Source organism: Aedes aegypti, chromosome 3 (genome assembly GCF_002204515.2).
Source record: "Aedes aegypti strain LVP_AGWG chromosome 3, AaegL5.0 Primary Assembly, whole genome shotgun sequence".
In the NCBI taxonomy this organism is placed as follows: domain Eukaryota; kingdom Metazoa; phylum Arthropoda; class Insecta; order Diptera; family Culicidae; genus Aedes; species Aedes aegypti.
This window is the reverse complement of record NC_035109.1, coordinates 323,870,551-323,884,272: the sequence shown is the minus strand read 5'-3', so window position 1 is coordinate 323,884,272 and position 13,722 is coordinate 323,870,551. Positions and strand designations below refer to the sequence as shown.

The 13,722-nt window shown below is 40.6% G+C and overlaps 1 protein-coding gene across 1 annotated transcript in view; it reads right to left on the bottom strand.

The window, feature by feature from the left end:
* LOC5565810 (roundabout homolog 2) overlaps positions 1 to 6,952 on the bottom strand; it is a 353,487-nt gene extending 346,535 nt beyond the window's left edge. The window contains exon 1 of the mRNA XM_021855294.1: positions 5,682 to 6,952. The gene's annotated coding sequence lies outside the window, so the exon portion shown is untranslated. The remainder of the gene's footprint in view (positions 1 to 5,681) is intronic.
* Between the last annotated feature and the right edge of the window lie 6,770 nt (positions 6,953 to 13,722).

Here is a 13,722-nt window from a genome sequence, read left to right as displayed (position 1 = left end):
CCAACCAGCCGAGTGGAAGTTTAACAACTACCGAAAAGCTAAACATTACATATAATTTGCAATTGGATTTGATGGACAAATTGATGTGAAGATTTGCGAAAAAGTTACACGTCTTCTCAGTGAGAATCGAACTCACGACTCCCCGATCTCTAGTTGGGGCGCGTTAACCACTACGCCATGAGAGGACTCATGAACGCAGAATTCTATTCTATTTCTATTAATGCTATTCCTATATCTAAAAAACAATGCGCTCTCGGGCTAGGCATTGGATATATATAGAAAGCGTTGTGTTTGGATGGGCATCTAATTCTTCCGAAAGAGGTGCACTTTGCGAAAGAGGACCACGTGATTATTGAGCTGAAATCGAATTCAGGTTAACTTCTGCGTTCATGAGTCCTCTCATGGCGTAGTGGTTAACGCGCCCCAACTAGAGATCGGGGAGTCGTGAGTTCGATTCTCACTGAGAAGACGTGTAACTTTTTCGCAAATCTTCACATCAATTTGTCCATCTAATCCAATTGCAAATTATATGTAATGTTTAGCTTTTCGGTAGTTGTTTCTAATATATGTTTTTCTAGAAATCTGATATGGAGTGATTCATAGAGGAATGTGGAAAGCAATCCCTAAAAACATGAAGATATTTCTGAAGTAGTTTTTGAACCAAAAAACGGAGAGTGGATAAATTTTGAAATGTTATATATGAAAGAATCCTAAGATTACCATTCGAAAAGAATACTTGTGGAAAACTTTTGGAGATTTTTTCGGAGAAGTTAAAGAAAGAATCCTTGAACAAATTACTCGGAAAACCTGTTAATATTCTCGCGTATGAGTTTTTGAAATAACAGTTGAGCGTATTCCGCTAGGAGGTTCATAGGAATGTTAGAATTCTTTAAAAAATGAGGCATTTTTGAGAAATTAAAAAAAAATGTTCCTTGATTTTTTAAAAATATTTGAAACATAATTATCTGTGAAAAGAAAACAGATGGATCTGCGGAAAACTTTTTTGAGATATCATGAATACCATTTTCCCTATTGAATTATTTTTAATTTCTTAAATTGCTAAAATTCTTGTGGCATACTACTAGAAATCCTTAGAATAACACATGGACGATTTTTTTCCAGGAATTCTGGATAATTTTTGCTGTGATTCTGTACAAATCCCTATCCCTATTTGTGTACATTTTTTTGGGGAAATCCTCAGCAATTCCTGGAAATCCTAAACAAATTATCAATGAACAACTGGAGGATACTTTAAACCAACAATTGGATATTATTTGTAACAATTACGTAGAGGAGAAAAAATTCTAAAGCCTTCTTTAGCGGGATCCTTCAAGATATTTTTAAGCAATTCGATAGAGATGCTTGTAGACGTTTTTTGGTGAGATCAGAAAGTCTGGGAATGATTTTCCGTTTGAATCCCAAGATCAGTGAAAACTGGTAAAGCTGTTCTTGAAAAAAGAGCACTGAAAAGTACGAAAAAAATCATGAAGAAATTCCCCTAGGAATACTCAGAGGAATCTGTTCGAAGCTCATGGTTGAATACCTGAAAAAATCGAAAAATAATCACAAAGTACATTTTTTGTCAAGAAAAATGAATCTTATCCTTCTTTTCTTTTGAAATTAACAAGTATTACTGATGTTAAAACTAAAAAAATTGTGAACATCTTGATTTTTGCGACCGACATTACTTCTGTAAACAAGTATCTAGGCGCCCTCAAAGCCCCCTCCAGGAAAAAAATCTTAGCCACGCCAATTGAAAACATTGCCAGAAACCTGGAGGAAATTTCCAGAATCCCATTCAGTGCCGTCGGTGCCAAAAGTGGGGTCATGGTATCAAACATTGCCGTATGAATGCTAAATGCATGATTTGCAGAGATTCTTCTCACGCCAAGGACGTCTGTCCAGTGAAGGAAGTTACCAAAAAACTTATAACTTTTGGGATTGCCCTTCGAGTAAACTAATCGTTGAGGCTCGTACCAGGCAGATAAACGGCAACATTTTTGTAGCCAGAATTCCCCAGGCAGAATCTCCAACAATTTATTTTTTGAGTTGACGAACGCTTGCCTAATAATCATACCCATTAGGTAAATCACAATTATGCTCATTCATGAGCTAATTTGTGAGCTTCGTGGCCGTGGGGTTATAATTACCAAGCATTTAGCCGCATCGAGTCAAGGAGTGTGGGTTCGATTGCTATTGGGCGTTGCATGCTAGTCCATTGTCTAGCATGGTGATTCCTTCAAAAGACATAATCGTCCACTGGAAGCATGTTTTCGTTGGATGTACCCAATGAAACTCGTATGCCGATGTTGTATTAGGCAGTATCAACTCCTCTCCTTCAAATTGTCTTCCAACGGATATGCATTCTAATTGTTTCAAGTCATATGGAAAACCCCTGCCGCCGCAGGAAACTCCAAGTCCATCTTTTCATCAACGGATAGTCCCAACAAAAAATCATCATAAAATGCACCTACTTCTAGTGAAATGTCTGCCTTTTATTTTGATTTTTAAATCGAACAATTGAATCAAAAGATTGATACAATGTTCAAAACCATCACAATTGCTGAACTAGTCCGAGTTGATGTAAAATTAACTAATTAAATTGTTATTGAATTACGTGTCTCTAATGGATCCAAATTATTTTTTGAATATTTTGAATTGGAATGCTCGTACTTTGAATTGCAAAGAGGACGAGCTGTTTAATTTTCTAACAGCTAACAACATACATATAGCAGTTATTGTTGAAGATTATTTTAAATCTTCATTAAAATTCGACTAGATGAAATAATATTTTTCGTCATTTTATACCAATGTTTTAGGTACTTTGGCTGTTTCTGTTAAAACACAGCATGGAAAATATACTTTCATAGTTACCTTTTCAATGCACTGAGCAGCAAATTAATTTGCTTCAAACTGACTTGCGGAAATTGGCTCGCAATAAGTCAAAGTGTTTTGTCATTGGTGACTTCAATGCCAAACATAGGTCGAAGAAACAATCCAACGGCTGAATATTATTTGATGAGTGCTCTTTAGGATATTTCTCAACTCAATTCCCTGATAGCCCTGCATGTTTTTCCTCTTCTAGAAAACCATCTACGATTGATTTGGTCTGAACCGACTCTAGTCATCTTTGTAGCCAACTGATTACTCATGCTGATTTTGATTCTGATCATGTCCCTGTTCGTTTCAAATATCCCATGAAGCGATTATCAATCCTATCAGCTCCACTTTCAATTATTTTCGAGCCGACTGGAATATATATGAAACATTTATTGACACTAATCTTGATGTTAACATTTCTTTACAAACAAAACTTGATATTGACAATGCTCTTGAAACTTTAACAAATTCCATTGTTGAAGCCAGGAGCATTGCATTCCAAAATGTGAAATTTTAAATCCGTGATTATAGGGAAAGTGTACCAGTTATGGCCATAGTGGTTCCCTATTTGGCCATATACAAAATTCGGATAACTTTCAAATTTTTAATCTTTTCGAATATTTTAATATCAAGATATATCCTATATCTTACTGCTAAAATACAAAAAAACTTTTCAAAATGTTGAGACATTCAAGTTATCACGTATGGCGAAATAGGGAATCACTATGGCCATAACTGGTACACCTACCCTAGTGAAAATTATATGGCAGGATTTGCAGAAAGAAATCAAGAAACGTTTTGCACAATTAAGAAACAAAAATTTTGAAAATAAGATTTCTCAATTGGACCCTGACTCTAAGCCCTTTTGGAAATTATCTAAAATTTTAAAAAACCTCAGAAGCCAATACCGGCATTGAAAGAGGAAAACAAATTATTACTAACTAATTGAGAAAAAGCTCAAAAACTGGCTATGCAGTTTGAAAGCGCGCACAATTTTAATGAAGGACTTAATAGTCCAATAGAAAATCAAGTTACTCAGAACTTCGAAAATATTCTCAATCAAGAGAACGTTTTCGAAAATTTCTGGGAGACTGATTTGGAAGAAGTGGGAACTATTGTTAAAAAAATCATAAATATGAAAGCTCCTGGCAATGATGGAATTTTTCACATCCTCATCAAGAAACTTCCAGAAAGTAGCTTATCATTCTTAGTTGATATATTTAACAAATGTTTGCAGTTGGCATATTTTGCTGACAAATGGAACCATGGTAAGGTAGTACTAATTTTAATACCAGACATAAATCCTGCAGAAGCTTCCAGGTATCGTGCAATCAATTTGTTTTCCTCCATTAGTAAACTTTTTGAAAAAGTCATTTTGAACATAATGATGGTCCACATCAACGAAAATTCAATTTTTGAAAATCAACAGTTCGGATACCGACATGGACATTCGACCACTCAGCAACTTTTACGTGTAACAAATTTGATTCGTTCCAACAAATCTAAAGGCTTTTATACTAATCTTGCTCTTCTAGACACAGAACAAGCATTCGACAATATTTTACATAAAGGCATGATTTTAAATAAAAAAAAACTAATTTTCCTACAAACATTGTTTGGATGATTCAAAGTTATCTGTCAAATTATACACTTAAGGTTATTTATCAGAACTTCAGGTCTGAAAGACTTCCTGTAAGAGCTGGTGTTCCTCAAGGCAGCATTTTGGGACCAATATTATGCAATATTTTCACATCTGACTTATCTGAGTTACCTTAGGGATGTCAAAAATCTTTGTTTGCGGATGACACAGGCCTCTCCGCCAAAGGACGAAGCCTGCGTGTCATCTGTAGTCGATTGCAAAAAAGTTTGGATATTTTTTCTTCATACTTGCAAAAGTGGAAGATTTCTCCTTATGCTTCCAAAACTCAACTAATAATATTCCCACGTAAACCAAAAGCTCTTTATTTGAAACCTTCAAGTAGACATGTTGTCACAATGAGAGGGGTTCCACTAAATTGGTCAGATGAAGTTAAGTATCTAGGGCTCATGCTAGATAAGAATTTATCTTTCAAAAATCACATTGAGGGCATTCAAGCCAAATGTAACAAATATGTAAAATATCTTCCTAATAGAAAATCAAAAGCTCTGCTGATTATTCAAAATAATATTTTGAAAATGATTCTGAAACTTCCTTCCTGGTATAGTACTAATACATAGCATATCCAATGTTGAAATATTGGAACAAAAATCGAATAAAAGTATCGATAATGTTAGACAAAAATCGTTGCAATCTCCTATTGCCTCGAACCATGCCTTAAGTATTTAGGTTAAATTAGGTTAAGTTAATAAAAATCGTTTCTTTTTTCTTTCATAAGCAGGTGAAAGTAACTAACCTGTAATAATTCTGAACTGCGGAAAATGAAATGAAATATGTTGTTAACAAGCCTAATTTTGTTTAGCCAAATAAGGATGATAGTGTCGTCTAGCACGAAACACATATACATATGTTGAAGTCGCGAAGCGCTAATATTCAAGCATTGATACAGCCACAAAGTAAACACAAAACTTGCTAATGAGCAACACCTGTGTGCAGAAATCAGCACCAACAACGAGACAAATTACTGTGCGCCGTTATTGTTGACGTATCAATTTTCCGGTCGAAGCCCGCGTGAAATTCCCCCTTGCTCGAAGTCGAAGCGTCTCAAATGACCAAATCGAAACCAATCCCGAATAGCCGGAGCGAAATAACAATGCGATAATTTCTGATTTGAAAAGCGAGCCCAGGTATCATTAACACTCACCAATTTTCGAGTCTACGTCGTCGTTGTTCGTCGCGATTCGGTCGGCTTGAATCAAACGCGCCGTGTGTGATTCACACCGAGAAACTTGATGAGCGACGAATGAGAAGAAAAAACTACTCTTGATGACAACCTCAGCGAACGCAAGTCAGCACCGTCACGCACCAATCACTGCCGTAAGTAACTTCCCCAGCAAGCAGGCAGCTCACGTTCAACTCCCGTCCCTGTCTGCAGCGGATCGCGCTTGAAATATCCTCCAATTAGCGGAATTTCATCCGCCTAATTTCTATTTTGACAATTAAATCGTTCTCACTTCACGTGTGGCGGCGTTCGCACAAATTGCCTCCAATTTTTCATTCACTTTGAAAATATCATCACACATTGGCCATTCGCACTCGTTCTTCGTTGATACTCTTGGACATTTGCTGCCACTTGCCGATCTCTTCTTTCGCTACTTCTTCTTTCAGCTTCGATTCGGTATCGTGTAAAACCAAGTAAGCTTATTATGTTGAGCCCGTTTTGCGTGTGCACCTAATTATTGTTTCCTTTTCACTTTCTCTCTCCACTGAGGATCCCGCTTTGAGCAACTACAACTCGATCGAGTGCTGCACTGCGTGCACCGAAGTGTGCTCTTCACCAATTCCCTTTCCACGTTTCTTCTTCGTCGTGTTCGCCTGCACGATCGCACGCACTTCTCCACCAATTAAATTATTAACTGTGTATCATCAATAATTCTATTAATAACTCGAAGACAGGCTCACTCTTGTTTCCAATTCGTGCCCGAAGCACCGGAACATCACCAACTCTACATCCGTTCTATTGCTCACACGTGTGCATTCTCGATGCCTGCTCACAAAAAATCACACAAAACTGACTTGTACCAAAACCCCACAACACAAATCCAGGTCTTCCTGTTATGTTTCCGAAAATACAACAAAACTCCAACAACAACCGCCAATACTCCAACAATCGATTCCGCCTCAAAAACCCCTTCGCTTCACGAACCGGAACAGCTGACCGCGCGCGGCTGTCCTCTCGATTGGGGCACCTTTCGTTCGGCTCAAATCGATCTCGCTTCACCGGTGAATGTGAAAAGTGCACAAAAAAATTCGCGAGCACTCACGCAAAAAATATGCACAAAGCTCACCGCACTGAGCACCAACAACAACCCGCAATGGTATACAAAAGGAACCTGACCGACCGATCCGGGGAAATTTTTGTGTCAGGCCTGTCGTCCGTCACGCACAGTACTGATTTGAGGGAACAACTGCTAGGCGCTAGAGCACCGAACCACACCGGAGTACAGTGAAGTGCGAGCGAGGGATGCTGAGCCCGTGAGCAGAAGCAGCACGCAACCGATGCAGAGCGGGAAAGGTGAGCGCAGCCGAAAGAGAGCTTCGTCAAGTTACGGTTCGGTGGGAGCGAATCAAGAGCGGGAGCGCGCGACGCCGTTCGTCCGGCTGGAACTTGACGAAACTCTCTCGGTTTGTCTCGTTTTGGATTTTGTTTGGGTGGATGGTATTTTTAGCTTGGAGAGGTTTGTTTTGCTTTGTGTCGTTTTCGAAGCGTTTGTTGATTAATTTGTTGCAGTGGAATACATGAGAGAGGAGCAGAAAGTGATGTAGCTTGTTTAAATTGATACAATTTTATTGTGTAATGCTACACTACTTTGGAGTAAGATACAGATTGCAATGAGGGATGAAGATTGGGTAAGGATTGTTTTGATTATAGAACAAAAGGCTGTAGTGATGTTTGGACTGGAAGTGGGAAGAGACAACTAAATATACGATGCAGCATGTGCACTAGGTGAGGTTCAAGGAATCGTGTTGTTTCCATACCACCAATATGCAAGTTAACAAGTTCATGATAAAAGAAGACAGGTCCATAAATTTTAGCATGGAAAACGTACACAGCCCGCACTCCGAAAGTACTGATCGTCATAAGAGATCTAAACGCTCAGGTTGGCCAGGAAGCAGAGTTCAGGCCGATTATTGGAAAGTTCAGCGCTCATTGGCTGACGATCGGCCTCTGCTGATTGACTCCGAGAATAGAACCATTCCTGGCAGCTTCTTCTAACACTGTTTTTCGTAACTGTACACCTGTAGGCCGATCACGTTCTGATTGATGAAGGGTACATCTCCGACATTATTGACGTCAGAACCTATCGTGGCTAAAAAAGTAATCTGGATGGACTGCTTGAGTTTAGTGAAAGCAGTTAACAACAATGCAGCTGAGAGCAATGTCGGGAACGCGGGATGGAGTTGACGGAACGATTTGCCTGACGAGGAGTGTAGACAGATGCTAGAAGAGAAGAAGCCATCCAGGCGGTCATACTAAAGCAAGGGACTCAGCAGAACTTGGAACGTTATAGATGGAAACGGAAACGGCAGACCCGCCTCTTTCGGAAGAAAAATAAGCCGCATAGAGGAAGTAGAGCGGAATTGAAGAGCTCAACGCATCTCTTCATGGCTTCGTGCCGTAAGCCCTAATGTTCCGAGATAAGGATGAGAGCATCTTGGCAGATGAACATTAGGTGATCGAAAGGTGGAAGCAGCAATTCGATGAACACATGAATGGTGTTGCGAACGCAGGCAACAAAAGATAAAACAACGAAGAAAATGTGTTCGTCCGTATAGCGGATGATGGAAACGAACCAGCCACCACTTCGAAGAGGAATTCCTTCGGGACTTCCTCCATGAATTTCTTCAGGACTTCCTTCAAGGATTTCCTATTGGCATCTTCTGGGAAAAATTATCCAGAATACTCTTCAGGAAATCCTCCAGGGATTCTTACAAGAAATTCGTTGTTGATACCGCCAAGAATTTCTCCAGTTATTTCTTTAGAGATTCCTTCGACGATTGCTGCCAGAATTCCTCCTGAAATTTCAGGTTTTCCTAAAGGTATTCCTCTCGGAATTACTTCATGTATTAAATCAGGCAGGGCCGAATTTTCAAATGTGGGGACCTTGGGGCCAGAGTCTTTTGGAGGCCTTTTTTGGACCCCTCAATTGTAATCCAATATAACTTAATAGAAATATATCAACTTAAAATTGGAATTCCTTGCTTTTCAACGTATTTGTTTGTAAAAAATGAAGAAATATGTTCACCACTGTAATATAACATTATTTTTTTCATTTTCATTTATTTTTAGATTCCGGTATAAGAGAACCGAACAAAACTCTTAGAAAGAAACAAAAAATGAAACTCTCAGATCCAAGCAATTGAGCAAACTACGGACAAACCTAAAAATCGTTTAGATTTCAAGCCAAACGATTGCTCTCTAATTTAAAATTATAAACCTTATATTTTCAAAAGGTTCTCACCTTTTCATCGGGTCTTATAATAATTCTTCAATCGTGTTTTGTGGGGGCCCAGGGGCACGATCCTATAGAAACTCCTTCAGCATGTTTTAAGGATTCCATCATAAATTCTTCCAAGGATTCCTTCAGATGTTCCTACAGAAATTCCTCTAGGGGATTTTCAGCAACTCGTTCAGGGATTTTCTACATATTCTCTCAGGGATTCCTCCCATTATTCCTCCAGGGATTTTTCCTGAAATTTTCCCAGAAATTCTTCCAAATTTTGCTCCGGGAATGCTAGAGTTTTCTTAAGGGTGTTATTCAGGATTTTTTTCCAAGGATTGCATCAAGAAATCTTCATGGAGACTCTGGATCTGGATGATTTGTCGGAGAACTACTTGTAGGAAATCTTGAAGGGGTTCCCTGAGAAATAACTTGTCGAATGATGAATTTCTCTCAATTCACGGAAAAGAATCCTCCAAGACTTCGAAGCCTCATATGGGAGTTTCTTCAGAGATTTCCTCCTTCAGGGATTTCTCTAAGTTTTTCGAGGATTGTTAGAGGGATTACTCAATGCATTGATCTTCGGATTCCTAGAGAAATTTTTCCAGTGATTACTCCAAGATTTTTCCCAGAACTTTGTTTAATGATTTTTTCTTTTAAATTCCGTTTAGGGATTTCTTTATGAACTCTTCCAAGGATTCTTTCATGATATTCTCAAAGCAGTCCTCTTCGGGTTTTTCAGTTATGTGTCTGGGGATTATTCCACTCATTCCATCGGGAATTCCTCCAATAATAACCCCAGAGATTCTTCCTAGAATAAACTTCTGAAGGAATTCATGAAGGAACTCCTGAAGGATGCCATGAAGGAACTCCTGGATGAATTCCTGAAGGTATTCCTGGAGGATTTCCTGATGAAACTTCTGGATGAATTTTTGAAGGATCTCCTGAAGGAGCTCCTGAAGCAACTTCAGGAGAGATTCCTGAAGGAACTCTTGGATGAATTCCTGAAGATACTCCTGGAGCAGTTCCTGAAGGAACTTCTGGAGAAATTCCCAAATGAATTTCGGAAGGAATTCGTGAAAGAACTCCTGGAGCAGTTCCTGAAGCAACGGAGGAACTTTTTGAGTAATTCCTGAAGGAACTTCTGGGGAAATTCCTTGAGGGACTCCTGAAAGATCACCTGGAGGGATTCCAGAAAATACTCCTGGATGAATTCCTGAAGGAACTCTTTGAGGAGTGCGTGAAGAAAATCCTGGAGGAATTCCTGAAGGAAATCTTGGGGGAATTCTTGAAGGAACTCCTGGGTGAATTCATGAAAGAACTCCTGGAGGAACTCCTGAAAGATCATCTGGAGGAATTACTGAAGGAACTCCTGAAGGCATCCCTGAAAGAACTCCTGGAGTGATTTCTTAAGGAACTTCTCAAGGAACCCCTGGAGGAATTCCTGAAGATAATCCTGGAGTAATTCTTGAAGGAACTCCTGCAGCAATTTCTGAAGGATCTCCTGGATTGATTCCTAAGAATTCCTGGAGAAATCCCTCCAAAATGTCCTAGTGTAATTCCTTAAGGAACTACTGAAGGATTTCCTGTAGGGATTCCTGGAGGAGTGCTTGAAGAAACTCATGGAGGACTTCCTGAAGGAACCCTTGGAGGAACTCCTAAAGCAACACCTGGAGGAATTCGTCGAGGAACTCCTGGAGGAATTCCTTAAGATACTCCTGAAGGATCTCCTGAAGGGATTCCTGAAGATACTTCTGGAGTAACTCCTGAAGTAATTCTGGAGGAGTTATTGCAGGAACTCCTAGAAGAATTCCTCAAGGGACTCCTGAGGAATTCCTGAAAAAACTTCTGAAGGAACTCCTGAAAGATCTTCTGAATTATTGAAGAAACTCCTGGAGGCACCCCCGAAAGTACTCCTAAAAGAGCTCCTGGAGAAACTCCTGAGGACAATCCTGGAGTAATTCCTGAAGCAATTTCTGAAGGATCTCCAGGACAAATTCCTAAGAACTCCTGGAGAAATCCCTGAAGGAACTTCCAGAGTAATTACTTAAAGAACTCCTAAAGGATCTTCTGGAAGGATTCCTGAAGACACTCCTGGAGGAATTTCTGAAGAAACTCCTGGAGGAATTCCTGAAGGAACTCCTAGAGAAATTCCAGGAGGAACTCCTGCAGGAATTTCTGAAGGAACTTCTGGATTAGTTCCTGGATTAGTTCCTGGAGAAACTCTTAAAGGAATCCCAGTGCGAATTTCTTCAGAAATCCTAGTCCCTGGAAGAATTCCTTCAAAAATCCCTGTATAAACTTCTGAAGGAGGAATCCCCAAAGTAACCCATGGAGGAATATCTCAAAGAACTCCTGAAAAAACACCTGGAGGAACTTCTGCAGGGATTTAAAACTCTGTTAGTCTCTATCACAATTTTTGAAACCATTACCAGAGATCGAGACAATTTACAACAATTAGCCAAGCAACTCATTGCAATCCTCGAACAACCTAAACTTATAAGTAATTACAGTACGGGTGATACATATAAAAAATAAATAGAAGAATCAATAATTTGCTTAGAAATTTCTTCTGGTAAATAGCATGAAATACTCCTAAAATACCAGCACTGAAGACATCCTTCAACAGCACCCTTCTTGAATGTATTTTAGAGCATTTTAGGAGACCCAGGGCTTATGTGATTTCATCAATTTGGGGGTGTTATTGAATATCTCGTATGCGTTCAGAGATACCACAGTACTGTCGTCGGCGTCTTCTTAACGCATACGAGATATTCAACAACACCCCCAGATTTAAAAATAAATAAAATCTCATAAGCCCTTGGTCTTCTATAACGCCCCCCAACCATATGTCTAATAGGAGACTCGACTGTATCTGGTATTACTGATATCAGAGTTGAACTCCTCACGATGAACTGGTCATTTGCCTACACCAGCTGATAGGTGCAATGTGGAAAACGGAACAGCTACCGGAGGTGTATAAAGTAGGGGTAATATGCTCCATCTACAATAAAAGCGACAATTTGGATTGTGAAAACATCCGAGCAATCGCCTTTCTAAATGTGGCTCTGCAAAAATGTGTTCCGCTCTGGATCCAGTTGGGTCAAGAAGACATGGAGCGCAGCGAACGTGTTGGGCAGACCAAATGCACACCGATTTCGCGAGCGTGGGTCACAATCGAGAATGGATCATTGTGACGTGATGTTGTTTATTCACAGTTATTTGTTTAGATGTTAAGCAAGTAAATAAAAAGGAAGGAGCTCATAGTGAACTTGTTTGGAACCTCTCTACGATGTTCCGAAGAACTTCAAAGTGAAACTCCTATCTGGCTTGCAAGCTGCTTAAGACGCTACAAAAGTTCCTGAAACTTCCGTTAGGTACTTTTTTTAAACAATTCTTCAAGACTACCAAAGACTTTCTCCAAATTTTTGAAAAGTTTTCACTATTGATTCTTCCTTGTAAGATTCCTTCAGAATTTGTGGAATGAATTCATCAGGGATTCTTTAATAAATTGTTTTACGATCATTTGAGGCAGTGGTTTTCAGTCCAACACATTTTAAATTGGGATTCATTTTCACGGCTTCCAATGAGATTGTTCCGTACGGCACGAGCCGTTCAAGAGTAAGATTGATACTGCCTAGATCTATCAGTTCGTCGTAAAACACTCGCTTTTTTTGAATCCCGACTTGTGGCATCACCTGAGTGCAGCCCCAACACGACCCACCATGCCGACGCCTCTGTGGTTGAGAGTGCCGACAGCGAGCGAATGAACTCCGTGAATTACCGAGTGATCACTCAGTACCTCGAGTAAGTTACCGTACTTCTGGAACATTTCACGTGCTTCTTGAACGGGTAGCGCGGTGCTGTAAATACGCGACACCTTCGCGTAGTGGATCATCGATCATCGATTCTGCTTCCGACAGTCAATTTGAACGAAAGTGTTAGTTGCGCGATTGAAATCGTTGATCAGTAGTTGTGCACAGTAGTGCCGAGCCATTCCGCGTCCCTGCGATCTGTCTCTCGCGCTTGACCACTTCATCGGTATGGTAACCCATCCGACAGTCAGCAACCAGTGGCCCATAGCAGTTGCTGCAATGGGTCGCAACCACCAGCAGAACGCCCCGTCCGTCTCCAAACGGCCGCGTATGGCAGATTTAACAAGTTTGCTGCACTGCTAGTGGACCCGAACCCCCCTTGAACCAACGCTGCCATAGTGCCATAGGAAAGGTAGCAAGTGCCGAACCTACTGCCGCTACAACCAAACCATCGCCAGCAAGTCCCCCAGTCGGCAATCGCCATCCAGAAGCCGCTTCGTGGCAGCCGCCGCAGTTAACAATCCCACCTCCCGGCTGTTCCAACCAGGGGCGTTCCCCAACCGTCGACCCATTGGACGATGGATCCCTCTGCCCCCCGGACGTAGTCTCCGAGCTTACCATGAGCTTATTCGAGCGGCTGGGAGCATGCCGCTCTAAACGAGAACAACAGAGCGCCATGACCATGACGGTGCAAACCTTCCTCGCAAGATATGGACCGTGAGGGATCAACCAGAGTTCTTAATTGGAACGCTTGCTCCCTGCGGAGTAAAACCCGGGAACTGTCCGCCTTCCTAGCCCAGGAAAGCAGTGATGTAGCCGTAATTACAGAGACGCACCTCAAACCGGAAGTTAACGTCTTCATCCCCGACTTCCGGCTTGTAAGGCTTGACCGGTGCGGCACTGAAGGAGGAGGTGTTGCGATTGCTTT